Here is a 21145-nt window from a genome sequence, read left to right on the forward strand (position 1 = left end):
AGTTACATCCTGGGCATGACGTGCTGTGGTATGGAATACCTCTTTGGTCAGTTTGGGTCAGGTGTCCTGTCTCTGCTTCCTCCTGGCTTCCCCTCCTCCCTGGCAGAGCATGAGGCTCACAAAGTCCTTGGCCAAACCAAAACATCGGTGTTATCAGCTCTGTTCCCAGGCCGAAAGTCAAAACACAGCACTGCACCAGCTACCAAGAAGGAGAAAAATGACTGCTACTGCTGACCCCAGAACAGTTTACTTCAGCAGTACGGGGAGACCCTGGATGGTGCCAAACCAGCAACTCTTGGTGATAGTGGGAACTGCTCTCAAAATACTAATTTTTCTTTCTGTGGCTCAAGCCCCTAAGTGTTGGTTTGAGATTTCACCTGCACTTCAGAACAGAACTTAGCTGAAACTGGGGAATTTCAAGGCCAGGTTGGACGGGGCTTGGAGCTACCTGCTGTAGTGGAAGGTGTCCCTGCCTGTGGCAGTGGGTTGGAACCAGATGAGCTTTAAGGTCCCTTCCAACACAAACCTTCTGGGGTTCTATTAATCAAACTGATTAGTTTAAACTTCAAGTTTCATGGGGTTTCAATTAAAAATGTGCTGCTCTCCCAGGATCTGTTGAAACTTTAGAGTTCACCTGTAGGGAATCTCCTCTGAAGGCTGACTGCAAGAGGGGTAAACACCAGTTTCTGCTATGGAAGTTGATGACTCTTTCGTTTCACCAATACAACTGAAAGCACTAATAATGTGTGGTCTGATGGGGCAGGAGCAGAAGCAGCATCAGTGTGCTGTGACAAGTTACCGAGGATCCCATAAATAACAAGAGTCTGCACACACCAGCACCCTTGTGAAACGGGTCTCTCCAGTGTGCTCAGCAGCAGTGGGGTAGGAGCACTGGGCTGGTGGCCGGTTGGGGTGCAGGGGCTGTACTTATGGGGTTCTGAGTGAGTGAGTGTCTGGGCAGTCTAGGACACTGGCTGTGCTGGTGGGTATCAGCTGCATCCTGGCAGCACTGCACCTTCCCAGCAGTACTCCAGCATTTCTGCTCCAAGCCTCTAGAATACAGGCTTTTGTCTAAGTCTTTTCTGATAGCTGAGTGGACAGAGCAGCATCACCCTTATCATGTCTTCTTCTCTAGTAGTAACACACAAATTCTGTATTATCTTTAGGGCTACAAAAGATGACATAGCTCACTGAATGCAGCTTCACATCACTTGCTCACATCTCTTGCAGTAATGGTATCTTACTCTTTTCCATTAAACTGCAAAAATAAATGATTTCCGAAGCTCTGAGCAGAGCTGTGCTGTCTGCATGGCTGCTGGGCTCTCACCCCGGTGGCACTGCTGCCTGCTGGCTGGTTTAGCCCTTACCCTGCATGGTCTGAGGCATGCTGAGCTGGAGCTGAAACCCCACCAGAGTGGAGTGAGAGGAGCATGATGGCGATGAGGAACTTCCACCACTTCCCCAAAAGCCTGTGTCCTGGGCTGCAGAAAAACAAGTGTGACCAGCAGGTCAGAGGTGATCCTGCCCCTCTACTCTGCTCTCATGAGATCCCACTTGCAGCACTGTGTGTGCAGTTCTGGTGTCCTCAATATAAGAAGGACATGGAACTGTTGGAGCAAGTCCAGAGGAGGCCACAAGGATGATCAGGGGCTGGAGCTCCTCTGCTCTGGATACAGGCTGAGAGAAGTGGCCTGGTGACCTCGTAGCAGCCTTCCAGTTTCTGAAGGGGGCTACAAGGATGCTGAAGAGGGATTCTTCCTCAGGGACTGTAGCAATAGGACAAGGGGTAATGGGTTAAAACTTAAACAGGGGACATTCAGGTTAGATATAAAGAAGTTCTTTACTGTGAGGGTGGTGAAGCCCTGGAACACGGTGCTCAAGGGAACTGTGAATGCTCTATCCCTGGCAATGTCATAATACCAGTTTCAATGCTATTTAGAGGAAGCGGGGCTCTTATTCCTGTATCAGAATCAAACCTGCCAGTGTTGCATTTTGCCTATTAGACTAGCTTTGGATGCTCAAGATGGTGTGAGCAGATGATGCAAGTCAGCAGGTGGGGAGGCGGTAGTGAATTGCTGCTGTGATGGTGTTACAGGTCTTGTGGCAGGTGGCCAAACTGTTGGTTTAGTTGTGCGAGTTATGTAAAGTTTAGTGACATCTGTAATGTTGTACAGGCACTCTCTCATCAGTATTTGCAGATCTCTCTTTTTGGTTCATAAATAAAGCAAAGAGGAAAAACTGCTTTTCTAGAAGATGGCTGATTTCAGCAACAGATTGTCTTTCTTCATGTATTTTAGCATTCATTTTTGATAAAGCTCATACTCTAAACCAAAAGATCCGGTCATAGTGGAGCAGGTTTTTCTGAAGTACAACATTAATGTGTTTTTTTGCATCCCAAGTCATATTAAGTTTTTTTTTTTCCATATTATTTGCACATGCAGGTGCCACAAACAGAAAGCAGGACCTCTTGTGTCAACACAGGAGTTGCAGAGATGCTCAAACCTTTGCCTGAACGGTTGAGTGCATTCTGAAATGGTTTTCCTGACTTGGTCAGGTCACTTTGGCTATGCAGAGCATTATGTAAGTCTGAACTTTTATTATTACAGCCCTTTGCTCACAGCTCCACCAAAACTTTGGAGTAGTTTCTCAGAAGTGACTTGTAAGAGAGCTGTAGTAATTGAGGTCAGATGAGCTGAACGTTTGATGAACAGCATGCTGGGAGCTGCCTGAAGTGGTCAGCATCCATCTGGAGGTTATCACAAGCCTCTGCTGAATAATTAACTGTGCCCTCACCTCTGATGGTCACTGTTTTGGAGAAGTGGCTCCTGCCTTCTGGATGGACTTCAGCACTTTGTCCTTCTAAAAGAAAGGTTCTGATGAGCTGCTTTTATGTTTCATGCAGACTTTTTTCCCTACTCATTGGCAGTTAGCTTGGGGGGAGGGATAAGTTTAGAATAAAAACTCAGTGAGTGCATGTTGCAGAAGGAGTTTCTGCCTTCACGAGAGCCGGTGCTGCTAATGAAACAAGTAGTGCAGTGAGAGGGGACAAACTACCTGATTTATCATCATCATCTTGCTCTTCTAGAAGGGAAACAGGTTGGTGGTTTGTAGGTAAGGCAACATTTGTTCATTCCTTTGCATGCAGTCGGGCCACCCTGGGGACACACAGAGACCCACACCTGCCCATGGTGCTGGGCTCCCCATACCTGCTCCTCACCTGACAAACATGATACTCTTAGGTTTATCCGCCTTACCAGTCTTTATGTAATGTGACTCGGTGTCTCAAACAAGCCCCACTGCTCATCCCCTTTTGGAAATGCTGGCCATGGTTTGGTATGGGGATGTGTGCGTGCATGGAAAGTCAGCCTAAATTTATGAGGTTTTGCTGCTTCTTTGTTGCTGTGGGAATTGCAAGAGGAGAAATGAGAGGAAATATCTTATACTGCAGCAGACTGAAATGCTAGAAGTCTTTCATTTACCAGTAATTGTGGGGTCAATTAACCAGCCTGGTAACACCAGTGTCACTGCATGTTGTATAGTGTGTCTACAAGCATGCTTGGTACCCTGCTAGCTCGGGATTCATTGCCTATTATTTCCCTTTTAGCTTTGTTTCTGGATTTTCTTAGGTTTTCTCAGTAATAAGATGCCAAGCGTTCAGGTTATGCAATGTTCCTCATGTTCCAACATTAATTTTTGCTGAGTTTTTTTACACTTGGTAAAGCAGCAATGTGACAATTATACCTGTGAGGAAGTCTTGAGCTCAGAAAATTCTCGTCTTAAACATTACCTCCTGAATGAAAGAGCTGGGCAAGTCTTAATGTGAAATTAAGGGAAGAAACAAGCCAGTTACGTGTATGCAGTAATAACTGAGCTAAGTTATGCCATGAGATGACATGCCCCTGAAGAGTCCCTTTTTGTAACAGTCATTGAATACGAGTAAATAAAGTGAGCTTCAGGAGAGATCTGTGACTTTCCTGGAGTGACAGATTAAATGGTGCTAGAAAATCCCAAAAGGTAATTTCTACATCTGTTATTTATTCATGCAGTAACGATGACAGGTGAATTTAAAAGAGCAAATGCAACTTCCTCCTTTTTTCCCATCCAACCTATCTTACCTTTTGCTTGTTCATGCTAGTAACTAAGGAAAGGCCTGTGAGGGGCTATGAACAATCAGCTCTGGTATCCGGAGATGTCATGTCTGCTCTTTCATTGACAAGAGAAATCACATTGTAAGTGAGAGAGGAAGATGAATGCTGTCAGAAGTTGTGTTGATGGTTGTGGCTGAGGCACACAGTGACAGTAATGCTACAGCCCTACCTGTCAGAGGGGCTCTACACTGCAGACACACCAGGATGGCACTTGGCAAGGGCAATGCGGACAGTACTTTGTGGAGCTGCAGATCCAGAGCCTGGTGTAAGGCTCTCTGTCAGCTTCCCTTGTCAAAAATTGCTGGAAGCTGGAACCTGCCGAAAGCAGTTAGGTAAAGGTTATGTATTTGATTATTCCATAGCCCAGCTAAGTTAAACAGCCCTCCAGCTCTTCCTTCACTAGTAATGATTTACTTCATCTACACAGGCACAGCCCTGCCCCAGAATCATTTAATCCTTTAGATTTAAGGGATGTTTTCTCTTTTATTAAAAAAATATATGGTATGTTTGGTCCAGGTATATATGCATTGTTCTAGCAGTGTCCTCTTAATTATAGTTAACATAGATCTCTCTGTGTGGGGAACTTCAGGTGGGTGATAAGGCATTGCCCACCAGAACTTCTCCTGTCAGTTCTCTGTACATATGGTGATGGCAGTGCTGCTGCTTCCTGTGTCATCTGCAAGGGTGGAAGGTCATCTGAAACCCTTGGAGCCCCAACTCCAGGCATCTATGCCCAGGGCTGATCTTTAAATACAGACTGTGGAGCCTCTCATGGGGTTTAACATTTGCCCAGGAGGAAGGGGCTTTTTCTTCTTTGAAACTCTGCTTGCATGCTGGGTCTGCTCCCTAATAAACCATAATAAACCTCACTGCCTTTTCTATGAGCAGTACAGGACTAGAATGTTTGAGTTTAAAATACATATTTTGCTGCCTGGAGTGTGGTACCTCTTTGAATTTTTAGAAGCTGTTGGTGTGGGATGCCTATGGGATTTTTAACAGTTTCATAAAGGTATTTTAATCTCTGTGACTTGTTTGGGGGCATACAAATGAGTAAGTGCCTGCAAACTATCATTAACTTTCCTAACAAAACAGTGTTTCATACCTTTTGCTGCCAAATGACATTCTTTGGCTCTCCTGAAAGGAGCAGCTCAAACAAGCAGCCTCTTGGAAACCAACTCAATTCCTGATGTGAGAGTATCAAATACTTGCAGTACAGTTCTGAAGTTTCTGTTGTCCTCGTATAAACCTAGGTTTAATATGGATGTAACTACTGATTTCCAGCACTGCCTGGCTAAGCAGAGGGGTGGTGGCTGGGAAATCAGTCTGCTGGTCAAATTGAAGTAAAGGTTGTAACAACACACGAATGTCAAGTGATTGAAATGAGTGGCACATTGTCTGCCTGAATTCACTGAACACACCCAACCTCATGCAAGCAGTCGCTGCACACATCTGCTTGCATTACTTGTTCTTTTCATTAGCCACTGTAGGGCACAGGACAAGGGGTGGTGGCGGTGGTTCTTTGGATGTTCTTTAGGGCAGAAATAATTGAAACATCTGTTTCTGGTCTCTGGAGACCTTCAAGCTAAGAACGTCTTTCACCTTTTCATGTGGCTTAAAAGCAGGCAAGCTCAAAACTGGAGGCTTATGTGAGCATTGTCATGTCTGGGAAGAAAGTTTTCATCATCAGAAATGGGTAGTGAGGAGTGTGTTTTGGTCAACAAGAGAAAGCCTGTCTACGTGCCATACACTGGAACCAGCAGCTGCCTTTGTCTGAAGGTCCTGCCACAGCAAAGAACTGATGAGATATGACAGTTTCCGTTGATAAGGCAAGCAATAACGCCCTGCTCCCTGCCAGCATGATACAATGAATGCGCTGCCAGCAGGGATTACTTTCAGAGACCGGTACAACTCGGTGCTGCTCAGATCCAGGAGGGTATTCGCAAAGGCTGACTTCAGCCTGGTGAGGCTTATCTCTCCAAGGGCCACCCACTGTAAAGGGAGCAGAGGCTGAGCAACCCCTCTGGAGAAGGACTGAGAGCAGGACCCTAATTCAGCTGCAGTGAATCACCCTCCGGGGCCAGGTCTGACCACAGGCTGCAGGGAGGTGGTGCAGAGAGCCAGTCGCCTTGTTAGGCTGAAGATAACCTCTGTGGGTATCCTTCTTTCTCAGGAAAAATCCCGTGTCTGGCTCCCCCTCTGTTCTGTATGTAAAATGGAGCTGTTCAAACATGTTTAAGCCGCACAGCTGGTCCGCAGGGGCATAACTACGTGTCTGCTTCCACAGTCTGCCCTTCAGCCCAGACGATAGAGATGTGTGCTGTGGTGTGCGGATCCTGCTCACTTAACACAGGAAGGGACTTCTTCCTCCTTTAGGAAAAGAAGAATTTTTTGTTTCACTTTTTTTTTAAACTATGTCAAGTGCTGTGAAGGAGGAGGCCAGAATTAATGGTGTTTGTGCAGTACTATTTCCCTCCCTGGTGAGCCTGCATTATGACACAGCCTTCAGTGACATGATTACAGTATTTATTGCACGGGGTGCCATTCAGGGAATGGCGGCTTGAGCTTATTCAGTGTTTCTCATTGTGCCCATCTCTAACTCCTGCATGCCCTAAGTTGGGCAGCGCACATCCTCTGCTCCCAGCTGCAGGCTTCTGCAGCCTCCTCCGCTGCCTCCCTGCAGGCAGCACACGTGAGATGTCAGTCAGAAAAACAGTGGGTGATGTTATAAATCAGTAACAGTGCATACATGTGAGCAGAAAGGGCTCAGCTGGCAGCAATACATGGGTTTGTAGTAAATTAATTTCATTTTAAAATCCACTGTATATTGTGATGCCAGTTGAAAACGTCACAGTCTAGGATGGAGCATGTCACTGGAATTTCGGATATGATGAGCTCAGACCTCCCTGGTTGTTTATTGCTCACCTGTGGGAAACACAAATCCATGCAAAGTCAATGCTTAACTCTGCCGCTTGCCTTTGCTTAGGGCAAACCCCTTTCTGTGGTTCCTAATGAAGAGGAGGCACTGACAGCATTCAGACATGGCTTTCTGCTAGCTCACCCCACTGGCAGTAATGTCAGTAAATTCCCAGAGCCGTTTTCATTCCCAGCCAAGAATCCAGCTTTGCCATTTCTGATTCTAATGTCCATGGCAGGATTAGAAGCCTGAAGGGATTTGACAGCATGACGATATGGCCTTTTCTGTATAGCAAAGCGAACGTCTGTGGATAGGTTTTCTGTCGTTGCTGTGTTTAACTTCTACTCCCTTTACCGCACCCAATAGCTAAGAAAGAGGGAAGTTGAAGTAACAGTCCCACCACTTGGAGTCCCTAGACACAATGCCTTTTGCTCCCACATGAACTGCAGCTCTGGAATGAAGTTCCTCCTGTCTCTCCTGGAGGTGTTGCCGAGATGCCTACTTCTGCACTTCCATGTGTGTCCTCTCAGCTCTTTCTTTCTGAGAAGTCCTCAAAAGAGAGAAGAATTTTGCAAACTCCGTTGTAATGGGTATGTTAGTTGCATGGAGAACACGCACACTTCAGTGGTTCACAGTTACTGTACATGTTTGAACATGTCTCCTTGAAGAACCCATCTGGACACTTGGCAGGAGAGTTGCCCATTTGCCTGCTCTTGGTGTTAACCCTGTTACTTTGATTGCCTGCGTCTGCTTCTAAATGCTGACACACCTGCACTGCCACGTTTGGCTTAGCAGGAAAGCAGGACTTTCCCTTTACTTTCAGGAAAGGGGGAATTGAGTTTATTGGCAAGCTGCTTTCCCGAGGGGGAGGGAGGGCAGTCAACCTCACCTGCCCAGCCTGCATTTAGGCAGCCTGTAACTGAAGGCTGTCACATAATGCCATGCGCTAAGGCATCAGGACTATTTCAACAGGGCACCTCCTGCAGCCATAGAGAAGAATGGGGCAGCAGGAAGGATTTTGGCACCCACAATTTTTCTGTCACATTATTTCCTGGCTCTAATCCCAAGAAAAAAAACTAAATGGGCAATTTCATGATGATTTGTGGAGTTGGAAGTTGCACCTCCATAATCTCTGCCCTGGGGGATGTTTCTCGGGTACAGAAGGTAGAGCAGTGTCAGCAGTCAGTGCCTGTGGCACCCCATAGCAGTGTAGAAATTCATCTCTTGTCCTGACTGACACTAAGTGGGAGCCTCAGCACTAGGGGAAACTGGCAGCCTTCCCTCAATGGTATCGAGAGGGGCAGAAGGGAGAACCTTCATAAACTCCTTCAGCAGGAATCACTTGCAATAGGTGGGAATAAAATACAGAGATAAGGAATAGGGAGGAGACACCTGACTTTCAAGGGCACAGCAGAGAGTTGCTCTCTTGGAGGAGGGCCTCAAGTCATCTGTATTTCTCATCCTATGCTACAGAAAGAAATATAGTCAATATAGTCTAGATATGGACTGCGTATGTCCAAAGCATGTCTAGGGCATGTGAACTCTATACACTGCTGGGAAGAGTGGGAGGAACTGTGGGTTTTGCAAGCTGAGGATGGTGTCCTGCAGACCCGATGGTGTCTTTTCCAGGATGTTAAATACTGTGAGAGGGCAATGTGATGGGTTAACTGGTTCCTGGTGGCTTTGTGTGGCTGGATTTGTGGTGATTTCTGAGGCCTGCTGGGTTTGAATGGCAGCTGACTGACAGCAGAGACCAGCATCAGTGGAAGAGAGGCAAATGCCTCTGCAGAGACTGTGCTGTAGCCTCAGGCAGGAACCTGGGAATAGCATCATCTGCCAGCATAGCCCACGCTGCAGCCCATGGTATATAGAGCCCTTGGCAGCACCTGGGGCAGAAGCATGCAAAGCTGAGCTCAGCGTTCCCGGTGGAGACCGGTGGAGCTGCCTGGCTGGGCCTGGGGGAGGCTGGATGGGCAGGGAAAGAAACTCTTAAAGGGGGCCCGGAATGACAGAAGCTGGGTCCCCTCCTGTCTCCTGCACCACAGCACTGAGTCTCTGCTGCTCCTGGGAGGAATCTCCTTGGCAAGGCTTGTATTCAGGAGCCACAGAGACTATTAGGGACGTGTCTCCGCCTTTCTAAAAACTACATTATGCAATATTTTGTCCTCATTAAAATTTGTTTTCAGTTTTCAAATGCAATACATGAGGAAAAAAAAAGAAGTTCCTGAAACATTCTAATGTCAGAAACTCGAGTTAAACATTATATTGCTCTGTATAAGAATGGCTGACTGCTTGGAAAAAAAATGCTGCTTTTTTAGAGTACCTTTGTTGGTAAATGTGGGCCTTGTTTGGTCAGAACATTTCAGCAAGCTATGTGAATTTCACTGATGAAAAAAAGAAAATCTGTTTGGATCTTCTCCCTTAAAATAAATTGAGGCTCTGACCTCGCGTTACTGCGCCCAATGAGGAATTTAGGAGCTTTAGCAAATTTTCAACAGATGGGAAAATATTGTTAGTCATGAGTAAAATGAGAGGGGTTTTTTCTTTAGATATCAAGTGTCCTTTTTAAATGCAGTAATAAGAATAATTTAGGGTCACCTGAACTTTGTAACATGGTTAATGAAGAAACTCAATTTCATGCAGAACCTTTACAAAAAATATTACTTATAATATAATCTTATATGGTTGGATTATGGAGACTTAATAAAAGGTTTGTTCTGCCTGCAGAAGAAAAGCATTTCCAGGTTGAGACAAAAGGGAGAAATGGTTTAGAGGAAAGTGTTGCTTGCTGAGATTGTTAGAAAGAAAAGGTCAAATGGGCATCTGGAGTCGTCCTTCTCCAGTGCTCAGTCTGGTACAGCCTTTGCTTGCATGTTGTGATACTTAATGGCTGTGTGCCATAATGTTCATCTCATCTAGGGAATACTCCTTTGCCTGGGTGATGCTTTTGCTTTCTGTTTTTTTATTGCCTGAAAAGTTATTATTAAAAAAGAAAAAAAATCATATTCCTCTGATGCAGTTGGAAAAATCAAAGTATGACTTCCAGGGGTGACAGCTCTCCCTCTGTTTTACTTTTGCTGTGCTGAGCTATTGGGTTTTTAGGCTTAGAAGTAGCTAAGGGTTTGTCAGAGCTGCTATTTGTGGTCTGTAGATCCTTTTAGGGGGGGATAGGATCACAGTCCTTCTGAAAACTCAGGATGTGAGCACATCAAAAGTTGAGGACCATCAATGGCAGAGTTTGTGTGGAAGGGCCCTGCAATGCTGTGGAGGTGAAGGGCTGCCTGGCCTCTGCCCCAGCACTGGGAACATGCTGTCACAATGTACCCACTGCAGGAGGAAGATGGTGCAAGGTTTTTGTGTTATTTTCCCTTCCTAATTAAATGTGTTCTTTTTGGAAACAAAAATGCAGAGGAATAAACAACTTAAATGCGGTCTGTCCTGAGGACTGGGCTTTTGCTCAGAAGGGAGATGAAGTCAGGCCTGTGGGAGCAGTTGCATGTTCCTGCAGCAACAGGGTCATCTCGGCTGAAGCTTTCCTGTTTCTTTCTCCTTACCTTCCTTTCCCTCGCGATGCCTGTCTCCTCTCACCTGCCTTCCTCACACTTTTCCAGACCTCCTGGCTATGAACAGCAGCATCAGCGAGGAGGAAGGCTGCATGAGCAATGGGTGTGCTTCTCCATCACTTAACAGCCTGCAGCCCGTTAGACCAAAACACAGGCAGAGGGAGGTTTGCATCAAGTGCGACAATACAGAGTGAAAATGTTTAAATGAAATGGCTTAGCTTTCTATTTTTTTTAGCTATTGTTTCAAGTATAATGTCTATGAAGATGACCCCATTGTGTAATTAGTCCACATTTAGTGGAGGCATAAATGATAGGAAGCAGGTTCAGTAATGACTGAACCAATTACTCTGTTCTGCAGAGAAGGGCCAGAGCAGCCAAGTCCTTATATACCAGCTCAGAGCAAAGTCACGTGGATCTCGGGGGGGTGTGTTTCCATGGAAATTCTTTGTTTCTGGGAAGACTGAAAGTCTATATAAGAAATGGCAAAAGTCATCTGAAATCTGTGATTCGAGAATGCTGCCTTGGAATAACAATACAAATACCCCAGAGCCACGCAGAGCCTGCTTTGGCATAGGAGCCAAGTGCATATCTAAGGTGTTTGATTAGCGTGAAGTAAAACTAGATAGGAAACACATTCAGCTACCCCTTCAACTGCCTGCGCCACCAAACAGCTCTTTGTAGTTGACTCGTGTGGATTGAGCTTGGCTTAGGCAAAAGGATTTGCCCATGTTAATAATTTGATTTTCAACTATGTAATGTCTTTTGGAAAGAAATACTGATGATTCTCGAGCCTCTGCCTGCACAAATGATGTTAACTCTGAGGTGTGCTTTCAAAAACCATCTGTGCTGCACACTACAACTTCTGCATAGTTTCTGAAGCTTTTGTGGTGTACTTTCCAATGGCTGATGCATTTTATGTGTGCTTTGGGTTCAGTGTTTTTATCCCTGGAGCTATGTAAAACCTGATGTCTTGTAAACAACTGCAAAGTGCCAGCCTCTTTCTGATGCAGATGAAAAACTGTTAAAACACCCAAACAGAACACATTCCACCTTTGCAGCTGAGATTAGCGTGCTAATGAACATTCAAGAAGCCCTGGATGTGGGTTGCAGAGCAGGGAATGAATGGGAAAGGTGTGTTCCATGGTTTTAGAAGTACATCTCTGGTAACTGAAAAACATCATGGTACTTTGGGGCAATTGTATGCCCTGTGCCTTGGATGTGCCAGGGTTCTAAGAGATGCGATTGAGAGTTCAGCTCACCTAATGTGCTCAGGGAGGTTACGTGAAGCTCTGACTGTGGAACACTGAACATTATGAATAGGTTTTATACTGAGTAACCTCTAATATTATCAATATATACAATCCACTGTTAGGTTACTAAATGGCAAGAGGCTGAATTATTGAAGAAGTTAATTGGGTTTAATACTGATTAGTTCCATTAAGGGCCTATAATAGTGGTACTGAAGAAAGAAATGTGTTATAACGAAGAAGAAGAAAGTGCATCTGCCACACTGTGTAGAGTTCCAGTAAAGAAGCTGGAGCTGAGCCTGCGGAGGTTCCTGGTGCCAGGCAGAAGAGAGAGCATGGGAGAACTGCTGTGGTGGGTCCATGCGCTCACCCTGCCATCCCTGCTCGGGAATCTCTGTGCTGGTGGCTGGCAGACACCCAACAGCAGATGACACCAGAAAGCCCATAGTTCCCAGTGCCTGTTTTGCCTCCTCCCAGACCCCCATGGGGGTAGGAGGGAGAGAGGAGCCATGGAAGCGCAGTGACATGCGCTGTGCACAGGCAGCACAGGGCTGTGTGATGGCACAATGGGATTTGCTGGAGGGCACACAAAATATTAGTCCAAGTGATTGGGGCAGTTGTCTGTCACCTCTGAAGAAACATGGTACCTGAGGAAGGTTGTGGATGGGTGATGCAAGGCGGTTATTATTATGCTTGTGTTTAAGGCAGGCAAGCAGGAGGAGCAGGGGTACGGGAGGCCAACCAGCCTTGCCTCAGTCCCTGCAGGGAGCACATTCTCTGTTCCCAAAATCTGTTCCCAAACCTGAGAGGACGGAGTGGCAGTCAGGAATAGAATCACAGATTGAGTGTGAAATACAGCTTGCTATGATGAAAGGACTGGCTGTGCAGGGAGGGAGGGGATGCCCATACTCTGTTCATTTACTACCTCTCCACCAATGCCAACATTTATATTCATGCTAGAGCAGTTATTACTGCTGGGCCTTTTTCAAGCTAATGTAATATCTGAGTTATTCTGATGCTTTCTTAAAGTCTGTAATTGATGCCTTTGATTTGATGATGAATTTTATCTCTAAAATATAATGTGAGCATTGGAAAGGATAATTTTATCAGTGGCTTCAGTTACCTGATTTAGTACTGCAAGAGATTCCTGCAATGTTAATTGGGTGTTTAACTCACAGCTGACTGTTCTCCCAGTACTTGGAAAGAGAAGAGAGAGAGCAAAAATCCTCAATTTAGACATGAGTGACAATGAGTTAAATTACTTCAGGTGAAGCATGGAGTCCCAACCAGTAGGCCACTAGTTGTGGCTCTGGCAGCAGAAGGACCCAGTAAGAGAGAGCTCGTAGCTACCACCTCTGAGGGAGGACCATGCTGTGGTCCTCTGCAGTGTGGAGACTCCTGCTGAGCTCCCACAGGCATTTCAAACACCCTTGGCTCACCCACCAGCAGGTATCTGCTGGTAGGATTCAAAGCAAAGAACAGTCAGGGTTCATAGGTGAGATGCACAGATGGAAATAAAGTAGCAGATGCTGATCAAAGTGAGGAGCGCAATGCATCAAGGTGAAAATGCTCTTCTGCCCTAGAAAGAATGAATTTTTGGGGATGGATGTTTTCTGTGTGAAGAAACAAAAATGAAATGAAAACCTAGCTAGGGAGAGAAGTCCATACTGAGATGTCAGGAGGAGAAGTGCAGGTAACAGCAAGAGAGGTAGAACACAGCAGATGAGGTCTGGGAGAGAGATTTAGATGGGGAAACTGTAAAGTAAATTAGCAGAAAGTGAAGCAGAAATTCAAAAAGGCTGTTGAAAAAAACAGCTGAAAAAAATGACTTTGTAAAAAGAACAAAAGGTGCAGAGGTGGGTGGCAAATGGTCAGTGTGTGTAGGACCATGGTAGCTGAGGGTTTGTTATATCAACATCTTTGTCGCTGACATGGACAGTGGGATTGAGTGCGCCCTCAGCAAGTTTGCTGATGACACCAAGCTGTGTGGTTCGGTTGATACCTTGGAGGGAAGGAATGCCATCCAGAGGGACCTCGACATGCTTGGGAGGTGGGCTGATGCCAACCTCATCAGGTTTAACCTTGCCAAGTGCAAGGTCCTACACCTGGGTGGGAGCAATCCCAGGCACAGCTACAGGTTGGGCAGAGAGGAGATTCAGAGCAGCCCTGCGGAGAAGGACTTGGGGGTGTTGGTTGATGAGAAAATAAACATGAGCCAGCTTCAGTGTGCACTCACAGCCCAGAAAGCAACCGTATCCTGGGCTGCATCAAAAGGAGCGTGACCAGCAGGTTGAAGGAGGTGATCCTGCCCCTCTACTCTGCTCTTGTGAGACCTCACCTGGAGCATTGTGTGCAGTTCTGGTGTCCTCAACATAAAAAGGACATGGAACTGTTGGAACAAGTCCAGAGGAGGCCATGAGGATGATCAGGGGCTGGAGCACCTCCTGTATGAAGACAGGCTGAGAAAGTTGGGGCTGTTCAGCCTGGAGAAGAGAAGGCTGCGTGGAGACCTCATAGCAGCCTTCCAGTATCTGAAGGGGGCCTATAGGGATGCTGGGGAGGGACTCTTCATTAGGGACTGTAGTGATAGGACAAGGGGTGATAGGTTAAAACTGAAACAGGGGAAGTTTAGAATGGTTATAAGGGAGAAGTTCTTTATAATGAGGGTGGTGAGGCACTGGAATGGGTTGCCCAGGGAGGTTGTGAATGCTCCATCCCTGGCAGTGTTCAAGGCTGAGCTGGACAGAGCCTTGGGTGGCATGGTTTAATGTGAGGTGTCCCTGCCCATATTGTGTAACCTAAGGAAGGCAATTCTCTTGAATGAAGTCCTTGGGAGTCTGTCTTGGGATGGAGAAAAAGGCATTTAAAATGAGACAGAGGTAGCGCATTGTTTCTTTGTGCTTCTGATGTTCAAGTCTGCATTGTCCAAACTCAGTGTTAGCATGCCGCCTCCAGTGAGAGCTGCAGTGTACAAAAGTAACACATCTCCTGTATCTTTGGCTAATAAATCCTGTGTGATTTGCAAGGACAATATGAATGAGATGCTTAAGCCTAGCAAGAGATGTTCACAGTAGAGTAAGAAATGTTTAATATATATTACTGGGTAAATTTTTTACCATATAGTGGGTTTAAAGAAAGACCTGTGAACCATTCTGCCTCCAGTTTAGACATCATGAAGAACCTCAGTGGATCTTCTCTGCAGAAGCTGGTTTCAGACTAAAACACCAGTTGGCCCAGACAGCCTTTTCCATTCTTGATTCAAAATATTTTAGTTTTTAACAGGATTTGGAAATTATTCTGGAGGAAAATAAATGATCTCCACTTCTGCATTTCTATAGATGCAAATAGTCTCTGCGTTCCTTCATGGGCAGTTACGAGTCTACTACCAGTGTCTGAGCTAGTTGTCAGAGATGGAGAGCTTCTCACTGAGGGGCTTCCTGCCTGAAATTTGCTTCCTTCTGCCTGTGGAAAGCATCTTGCCTTACTTATTTTAAGAGCAACCATGAAAACCCATTTGTTCTTCCAATACAAGGCTCATGAGGCAAGATGAGGTACAGGGACTGCAGCACACTAGCAGCTCAGAGTGGTTAAGAGGAGACTGGTTCCTTTGAGCAGCTGAAAATGTTTGGGAGCAGTGAGGGGAGATGAAGGGTGTCCACAGCCAGGGTTGCAGTGATGCTCCCTGGGCTCCTTCCTGGAAAGCAGTGCTAGAATTGTCCTGTGAGGGGAAACCACCCATCCTTCCAATGCTGTTCAATGTGTGTGTGAGAGACACAGGCACTGCTGGAGTGGCAGCACAGTGACAGCGCTGTCATTTTGTGGGTGCTTGAGCTCAAAGCACGTTGAGTACTTGGGCCTTGTGGTTCTCATACACACCCGAGCAGTGAGCAAGAAGCTTGTTTAACAGGCATTGCTCAAGCTGTCTCTACCCAAATACTGCACTTCAAAGAGAAGCCTTCTTAGACTGTCATTTCCCATAATCTTTTCGGTGCTGCAAGGCAATATATGTCAGGAGATTTCTTTGTATTAATCTAAATAGAATCCTTAATAATTAAGACAACATAGTCAAGTCAAAATGAATTCAGTGTCTCATATTTAACATTCTTGTTAAGAGTCCTTATGAAGTAGGCAGAAATATTAGGCAAAATTCAACTGAGCAGATGTCAGTAGTAAATAATAGAAGCCTGGACTGCACCCAAGTCAGGTCCTAATGTGATTAATCCAGACAACTGGCTGTGAGTCTTTCCTGAAGTATGATGGTTTTAAGACTCTGCTAATCCCAATGTAAGATGCATAGGGAAGTATTAGGGATGTATTTGGGCCAAGTCCAACTTCGAGGAAGCTGATGCAAAATCAGGACCTGTTAGCATATCTCAAAGGCCTGGCTACTGCTTATCTTTAGATATTGTTTGATAACAATATCTATTGTTATCTAATACAATAACTTTATTATTATTAGAGAACAGTATTGTAATCTAATAACAATAACTAACAATAGCTATTGTTAGTATTCAGTGCTTCTAACATTTTCCTAAAGTGCTAGCTCTTAGTGAAAGCAGACCCCATCAGAGCTAGATGTGCTTTTTTAAGTGCTGAAAATAAGCAGGGACTTGTAAAATAACAACATTTATTAAGTGCTGGTTGCATAATGCAGAATTGGAGGGGGGTCAAAGTGAATGCCCCAATAAAGGACTCTGGCAGAAGTGCGTCTCCCTTTTCAGTGTCCCTCTGAGCCTTGCAGTACTGCTTGGGATGGTGTTTGACTTCATGGTCTGGGAATTCCCATGGTTTGAAGAATTTCTGTTAAGTATTCTAGGGTGTTTATACATCGTAAGGAGCCAGTGTAAGTCATAGAATCGTAGAATGGTTTGGGTTGGAAAAGACCTTAAGATCATCCAGTTCCAACTCCCTGTCATGGGCAGGGACACCTCTCACCAAACCATGTCACCCAAGGCTCTGTCCAGCCTGGCTTTGGACACTGCCAGGGATGGAGCATTCACAGCTTCCTTGGGCAACCCATTCCAGTGCCTCACCACCCTTACCCTAAAGAACTCTTCCTTACATCTAACTTGACCTTCCCCTTTCCAGTTTTAACCCGTTACCCCTTGTCCTATCACTGCAGTCCCTGGTGAAGAGTCCCTCTCCAGCATCATTGTAGGCCCCATTTCAGTCCCTTAAGATGTGGAGTTGTACTGCACTCCTCAGAAATCAAGGGCAGCATGATGAGGGAGGGTAAAGCCAGCTGTTAAACAGAGCTTTGGAGCTGAGCAGCTGCCCTGAGCCCCACTCCCGTGGCTGTCCCCACTGTGCTCTGCTCTTCCAGCTGCGCAGCTCAGGCAGCTGAACCACATCTGTGTATTGTGAGTAGAAACTGTGCTTTTGTGCATGGTGTGTGAATGCTGCTGCACTTTCAGACCTCAGTTTGGTGCCTTTGTGCTGGGCCGTGCCTCACTGTTGTATCCCTGCCTGGTGAATTCCCAGCCTGAGTATCACACAGATAAAGAGGGGGAACTCCATTATTAAGCATCACAACCCTTAACATATTAAACAGTTGGGATGCAAACAAGTCCTAAGGAAATGAAATGAGGTGTTTGGGGTCCAACAGTGATTTTCTAGACAATGTCAAACGGCTCCGAATCTTGGGTTTACGTATAAGTAATAACTCGGGAGGTTACTTGATCTGGGCTTTCCGCCACTGAAGCCTGTCCAGTTGCTGCTTCTATTTCTGCTGCCATGCCCGCTGTTTGAACCAGAGGAACAGCCCCCCACATCCACCTTGGGGTCTTTCCACAGCCAAAAACTACCAATACGTATCTCCTCCTTAGTTCTCTAATTTAAATGATAATTATTCTAGCACGGCTGATTATGTGATTGCTGTTGAAGTGTTTAGGTGGATTGCAGTGCATTTCTTCAGCATTTCCTCTCTTCAGATACCTGCTTTAACAGCTCCCCAGTGCTCTGTCTCGAGGTTTTATATATAAATGATCTTTACCAATTTACTTTCACTTAATTATTGCCATAACTGTTTCAGTGGATGAAGAGAATGCACCGATGTGATATATTTGGGGTTTAATAAGTCAGTTGGTATTTCCTCATTCATATTTCCATTTCAAATAAAAGAAGTCTCAGTGGATTTTGAACAGGACTGAGCCACATGGACTGACAGCTGGCTGGAGGACTTCACGCAGAGGCAATGCACTGACATGAGGAAGGCTGCTGGTGGAGGGCTGCCAGAATCTATTGCAGGACTTGATTCGAGTTCATTGCTGGTTGGGAAGATGTGTTCAACAGGACGTTAATGCAGTTTGTAGATGATACTAAATTGGAAGGCAATGGAACACCAGCGAAGAGAGTCTTGGTTTTTAAGGCAAGGCTGCATGTGAAGTTTGTGGCTCCCAGCTTGCCAAAAGAAACACTGGTTAAACAGTTTATTGTGAAGCTACTATCAGTTACTGATGTTTCCTTCATTAGGAAATTATTTAATACTTCTCTTTCCTGCACCTCTACAGAACAGAACAACCCTCACCTCCTTCCCTAGAGGCAAATTCAGATTTTGTTACTGCTAAGTTCTCTGGGTGTATAGGATCACTGCAACATGGAGCTAGGGCTGCAGAGCTGCAGTAGATATTCCCCTGTGAGCAATGTCTCCTGTTCCCCATAAGTAATAAGTGTTACACTCAGAATAGCCCTGGGTTTCTTTTTCTTATTTCCAGTCCTTCCTTGTCTCCGTCCTCATAACAACAAACTGTCTTCTGCTTCCCCTGGAGTCAGTGTCAGAGCAAGCATTATTGCTGGCTATCTGTAATCAGTGTGTGATAGCTGCACTTACTAAAGCATTGATTAATTTTATTAACATGAAGACCAAGAGCACTACAGACACCTAACACAGCCCCAGTAGGAACTAATAAGACTTTGCGTTTGCTACTTATATTTCCATCAAAACTTAAATTTCCGTCTGTTTTAGTTACTTTTCCCATTAGTTTATTGCCTGTGCTCACTGAAGTGCCCGCAGAGCTACTCTGATCTGATATGTAGAAGTGGCAAATAGCTAATAAAGCCTCACCACTACTGTGAGATTGTGAACATGCTGTGATAAAACACTTTAAATGCACTACTTTGAAAAATGAGGCTTCTGATTTGGAAATAAAAAAGGGGAGGGAAGGGCATTAATCTGGATTTCCTGAAAGTGTATAAGCAGTAAGACAGAAGAGAATCTGTTTTAAACAAACCCATGCCAATGCTGAAGTTACCTATTATGAAACCTTCTGTGTGCAGACGTAGGTGTAACTCTGCTTAAAAATTCTTCTTTTGGTTTTCCTTAGCCATTCAGGACATAAAGCCACCCCAGCACTCATTTAATCCTTAAACTTCCAGATACAGCAAGGCAGTGCTCATGCGCTGCAAGCTCACACAAAGTCAAGGGGAAAAGTGAAACCTAGATTTTTGTAACCGTTGGGTGATAAACACCTGCACTGACTTTGATCTCCTCCTCCTTCCTTCACGTACTACACGTGGAGTTTGTCTCTTATTTACTGAAGCTTGAGTGGTGCAGTGACTGGTTGTGCTTTGCTTTTTAAGAATGGAAAAACCGTAAATCTCTGACTTAATTGAGCTATTTCTTTACTGGAAACGTTCCTGCCTAACTTGGAAACAGTAACAATCCTGAGGCCCATGCAGTCACCCTTCAGTCTTTGCTGTGAAAGGGGAGCTGGAGGTGTTAGAAAGGTACGCAATGCCTAGGTAGTACCTAAGCCTGGTGCTGGCTGATTACGAACTCCTATGTTGGTCAGTGTCAGCTATGGCATGAAGTTTCTATATGAGTTGAAAACTTTGAGCATAAAACATCTGAGGAGGAATTCTGGAAATACATAAGTATTTGCAGTTAGGCAGTCCCGTTTCTTGTGCTTTATAGTGTACCTATGGGCAGGTGGTGAAATGCTAATAGCAATAATAAGGAACCTGCAAAAATACAGACGTTATCCCATATAGGTGGCTGTAAGTGGGAGCAGCTGATTTGTTTTCCAGGTAGCAGTGGAGCTGGTATTTGCAGTTTCCTTCACTGGCTGCTGGTGATTGAACTTCTAATCAACCGCAACGTTCCTGGAAGATTTTAATTCCATTTGCTCTTTCTAGACTGTTTTGATGTCAAGTGAACTTTGAAAAAGCCACAATCATCTTCCACAAAACTAAAAATGCATTTAAATTCTGCCATGCAGTTTTGAGCTGACATTTTGATAATTATAGAGAAGCAGCTACCTAAAAATGCTGTTCGTGCTGAGAGCTGCAGCCCCAGGCTGTCCTCATGCAGTGTCCTCATACAGTATCCTCCTGTCAGATCTCTGGACCTGGGCAGTGCTCTGCAGAGCCTTGTGCAGAAATACTGGAGGCCAGAAAGAAGAGATGGATGTGGGAAAGAAGGATGGAGGGTAGGAATGTCTTTAGCAGAGCTGTGGCTATTGTTTGCAGCCAGGCTGTGGGCGTGCTATAGTTGTGCTGCCTCTGCTGCTGTGTTTCTAAAGCACATTAAACATTGATGGTGAACTTGCATAAAAATAACTGTCATAAGGATGGGGAAACTTCAGCAGGGAATCTGCAGGCACAACACCTGTGGTGAATAACATGAGTTTTCCCAAGGAGTTTTCCCATGGAGTTGTCTTATTAAGTACAGATGCTGAAGCTGATGGAATTGTGGCTCTGGTTCTTTCCTTTTCATTTCTATTGAAAGATATTTTGAGATAGATATACCTGACTTATAATTCTAATCCCATGCCACTGTTTCTGGAGAAAAGCGCAAGCTGTATGTGCACAGCACTGCTGCCTCCTGCGCCAGCAAGGACTGAAGTTTAGACATAAAAGAAAGAAACCATGCCAGGATATTTACTAATAGGATATTAGCAGTGGCATACTGAAGTAACGTGGGTGAAATCTTGCTTAATGCTAGTTCACAAACTGTGTTTATGAGCAAATATGACTAACTTTTCAAAATTAACTAGCCAAAAGTGGTGTGTTTTACTGAAGAATTCTGCTCTTCTGAGAAGACCGAGGTGCAGTAATGTCAGTGGGGGGGGGAAGACAGCACACTTCTGAGAGTCCTTGTGAAAGACTGAGAGGAGGCTTCTCTTAATATCTCACCTACATTCAAGCCTGTTTGAAGACTCCAACATAAATACGTACTAAGATTTGGATTGCCCACCTCCTCTGCTTGCCTGAATTGTCAGAATTAATGAATTTCCAGGTTTCTTTGTGAGGTAAAACACTCTTTTCCCTTTCCTC

At 45.1% G+C, this 21145-nt stretch overlaps 1 protein-coding gene across 3 annotated transcripts in view; it reads left to right on the forward strand.

Annotated features, from left to right (window-relative positions):
- The window catches only part of KCNIP1 (potassium voltage-gated channel interacting protein 1), a 398129-nt gene that overhangs the window by 101489 nt on the left and 275495 nt on the right, over nt 1–21145 (forward strand). The window contains exon 1 of one of the 3 annotated variants that reach the window (XM_061456429.1): nt 2979–3111. The exons of the other annotated variants lie outside the window; for them this stretch is intronic. The gene's annotated coding sequence lies outside the window, so the exon portion shown is untranslated. Of the gene's footprint in view, nt 1–2978; nt 3112–21145 lie in introns of those variants that run through there. 3 annotated transcript variants of the gene reach the window in all.

This window comes from Pezoporus flaviventris, unplaced genomic scaffold, assembly GCF_033815535.1.
Source record: "Pezoporus flaviventris isolate CSIRO_AGI_PZ_B2104156 unplaced genomic scaffold, CSIRO_AGI_Pfla_v1 ptg000023l, whole genome shotgun sequence".
In the NCBI taxonomy this organism is placed as follows: Eukaryota; Metazoa; Chordata; class Aves; order Psittaciformes; family Psittacidae; genus Pezoporus; species Pezoporus flaviventris.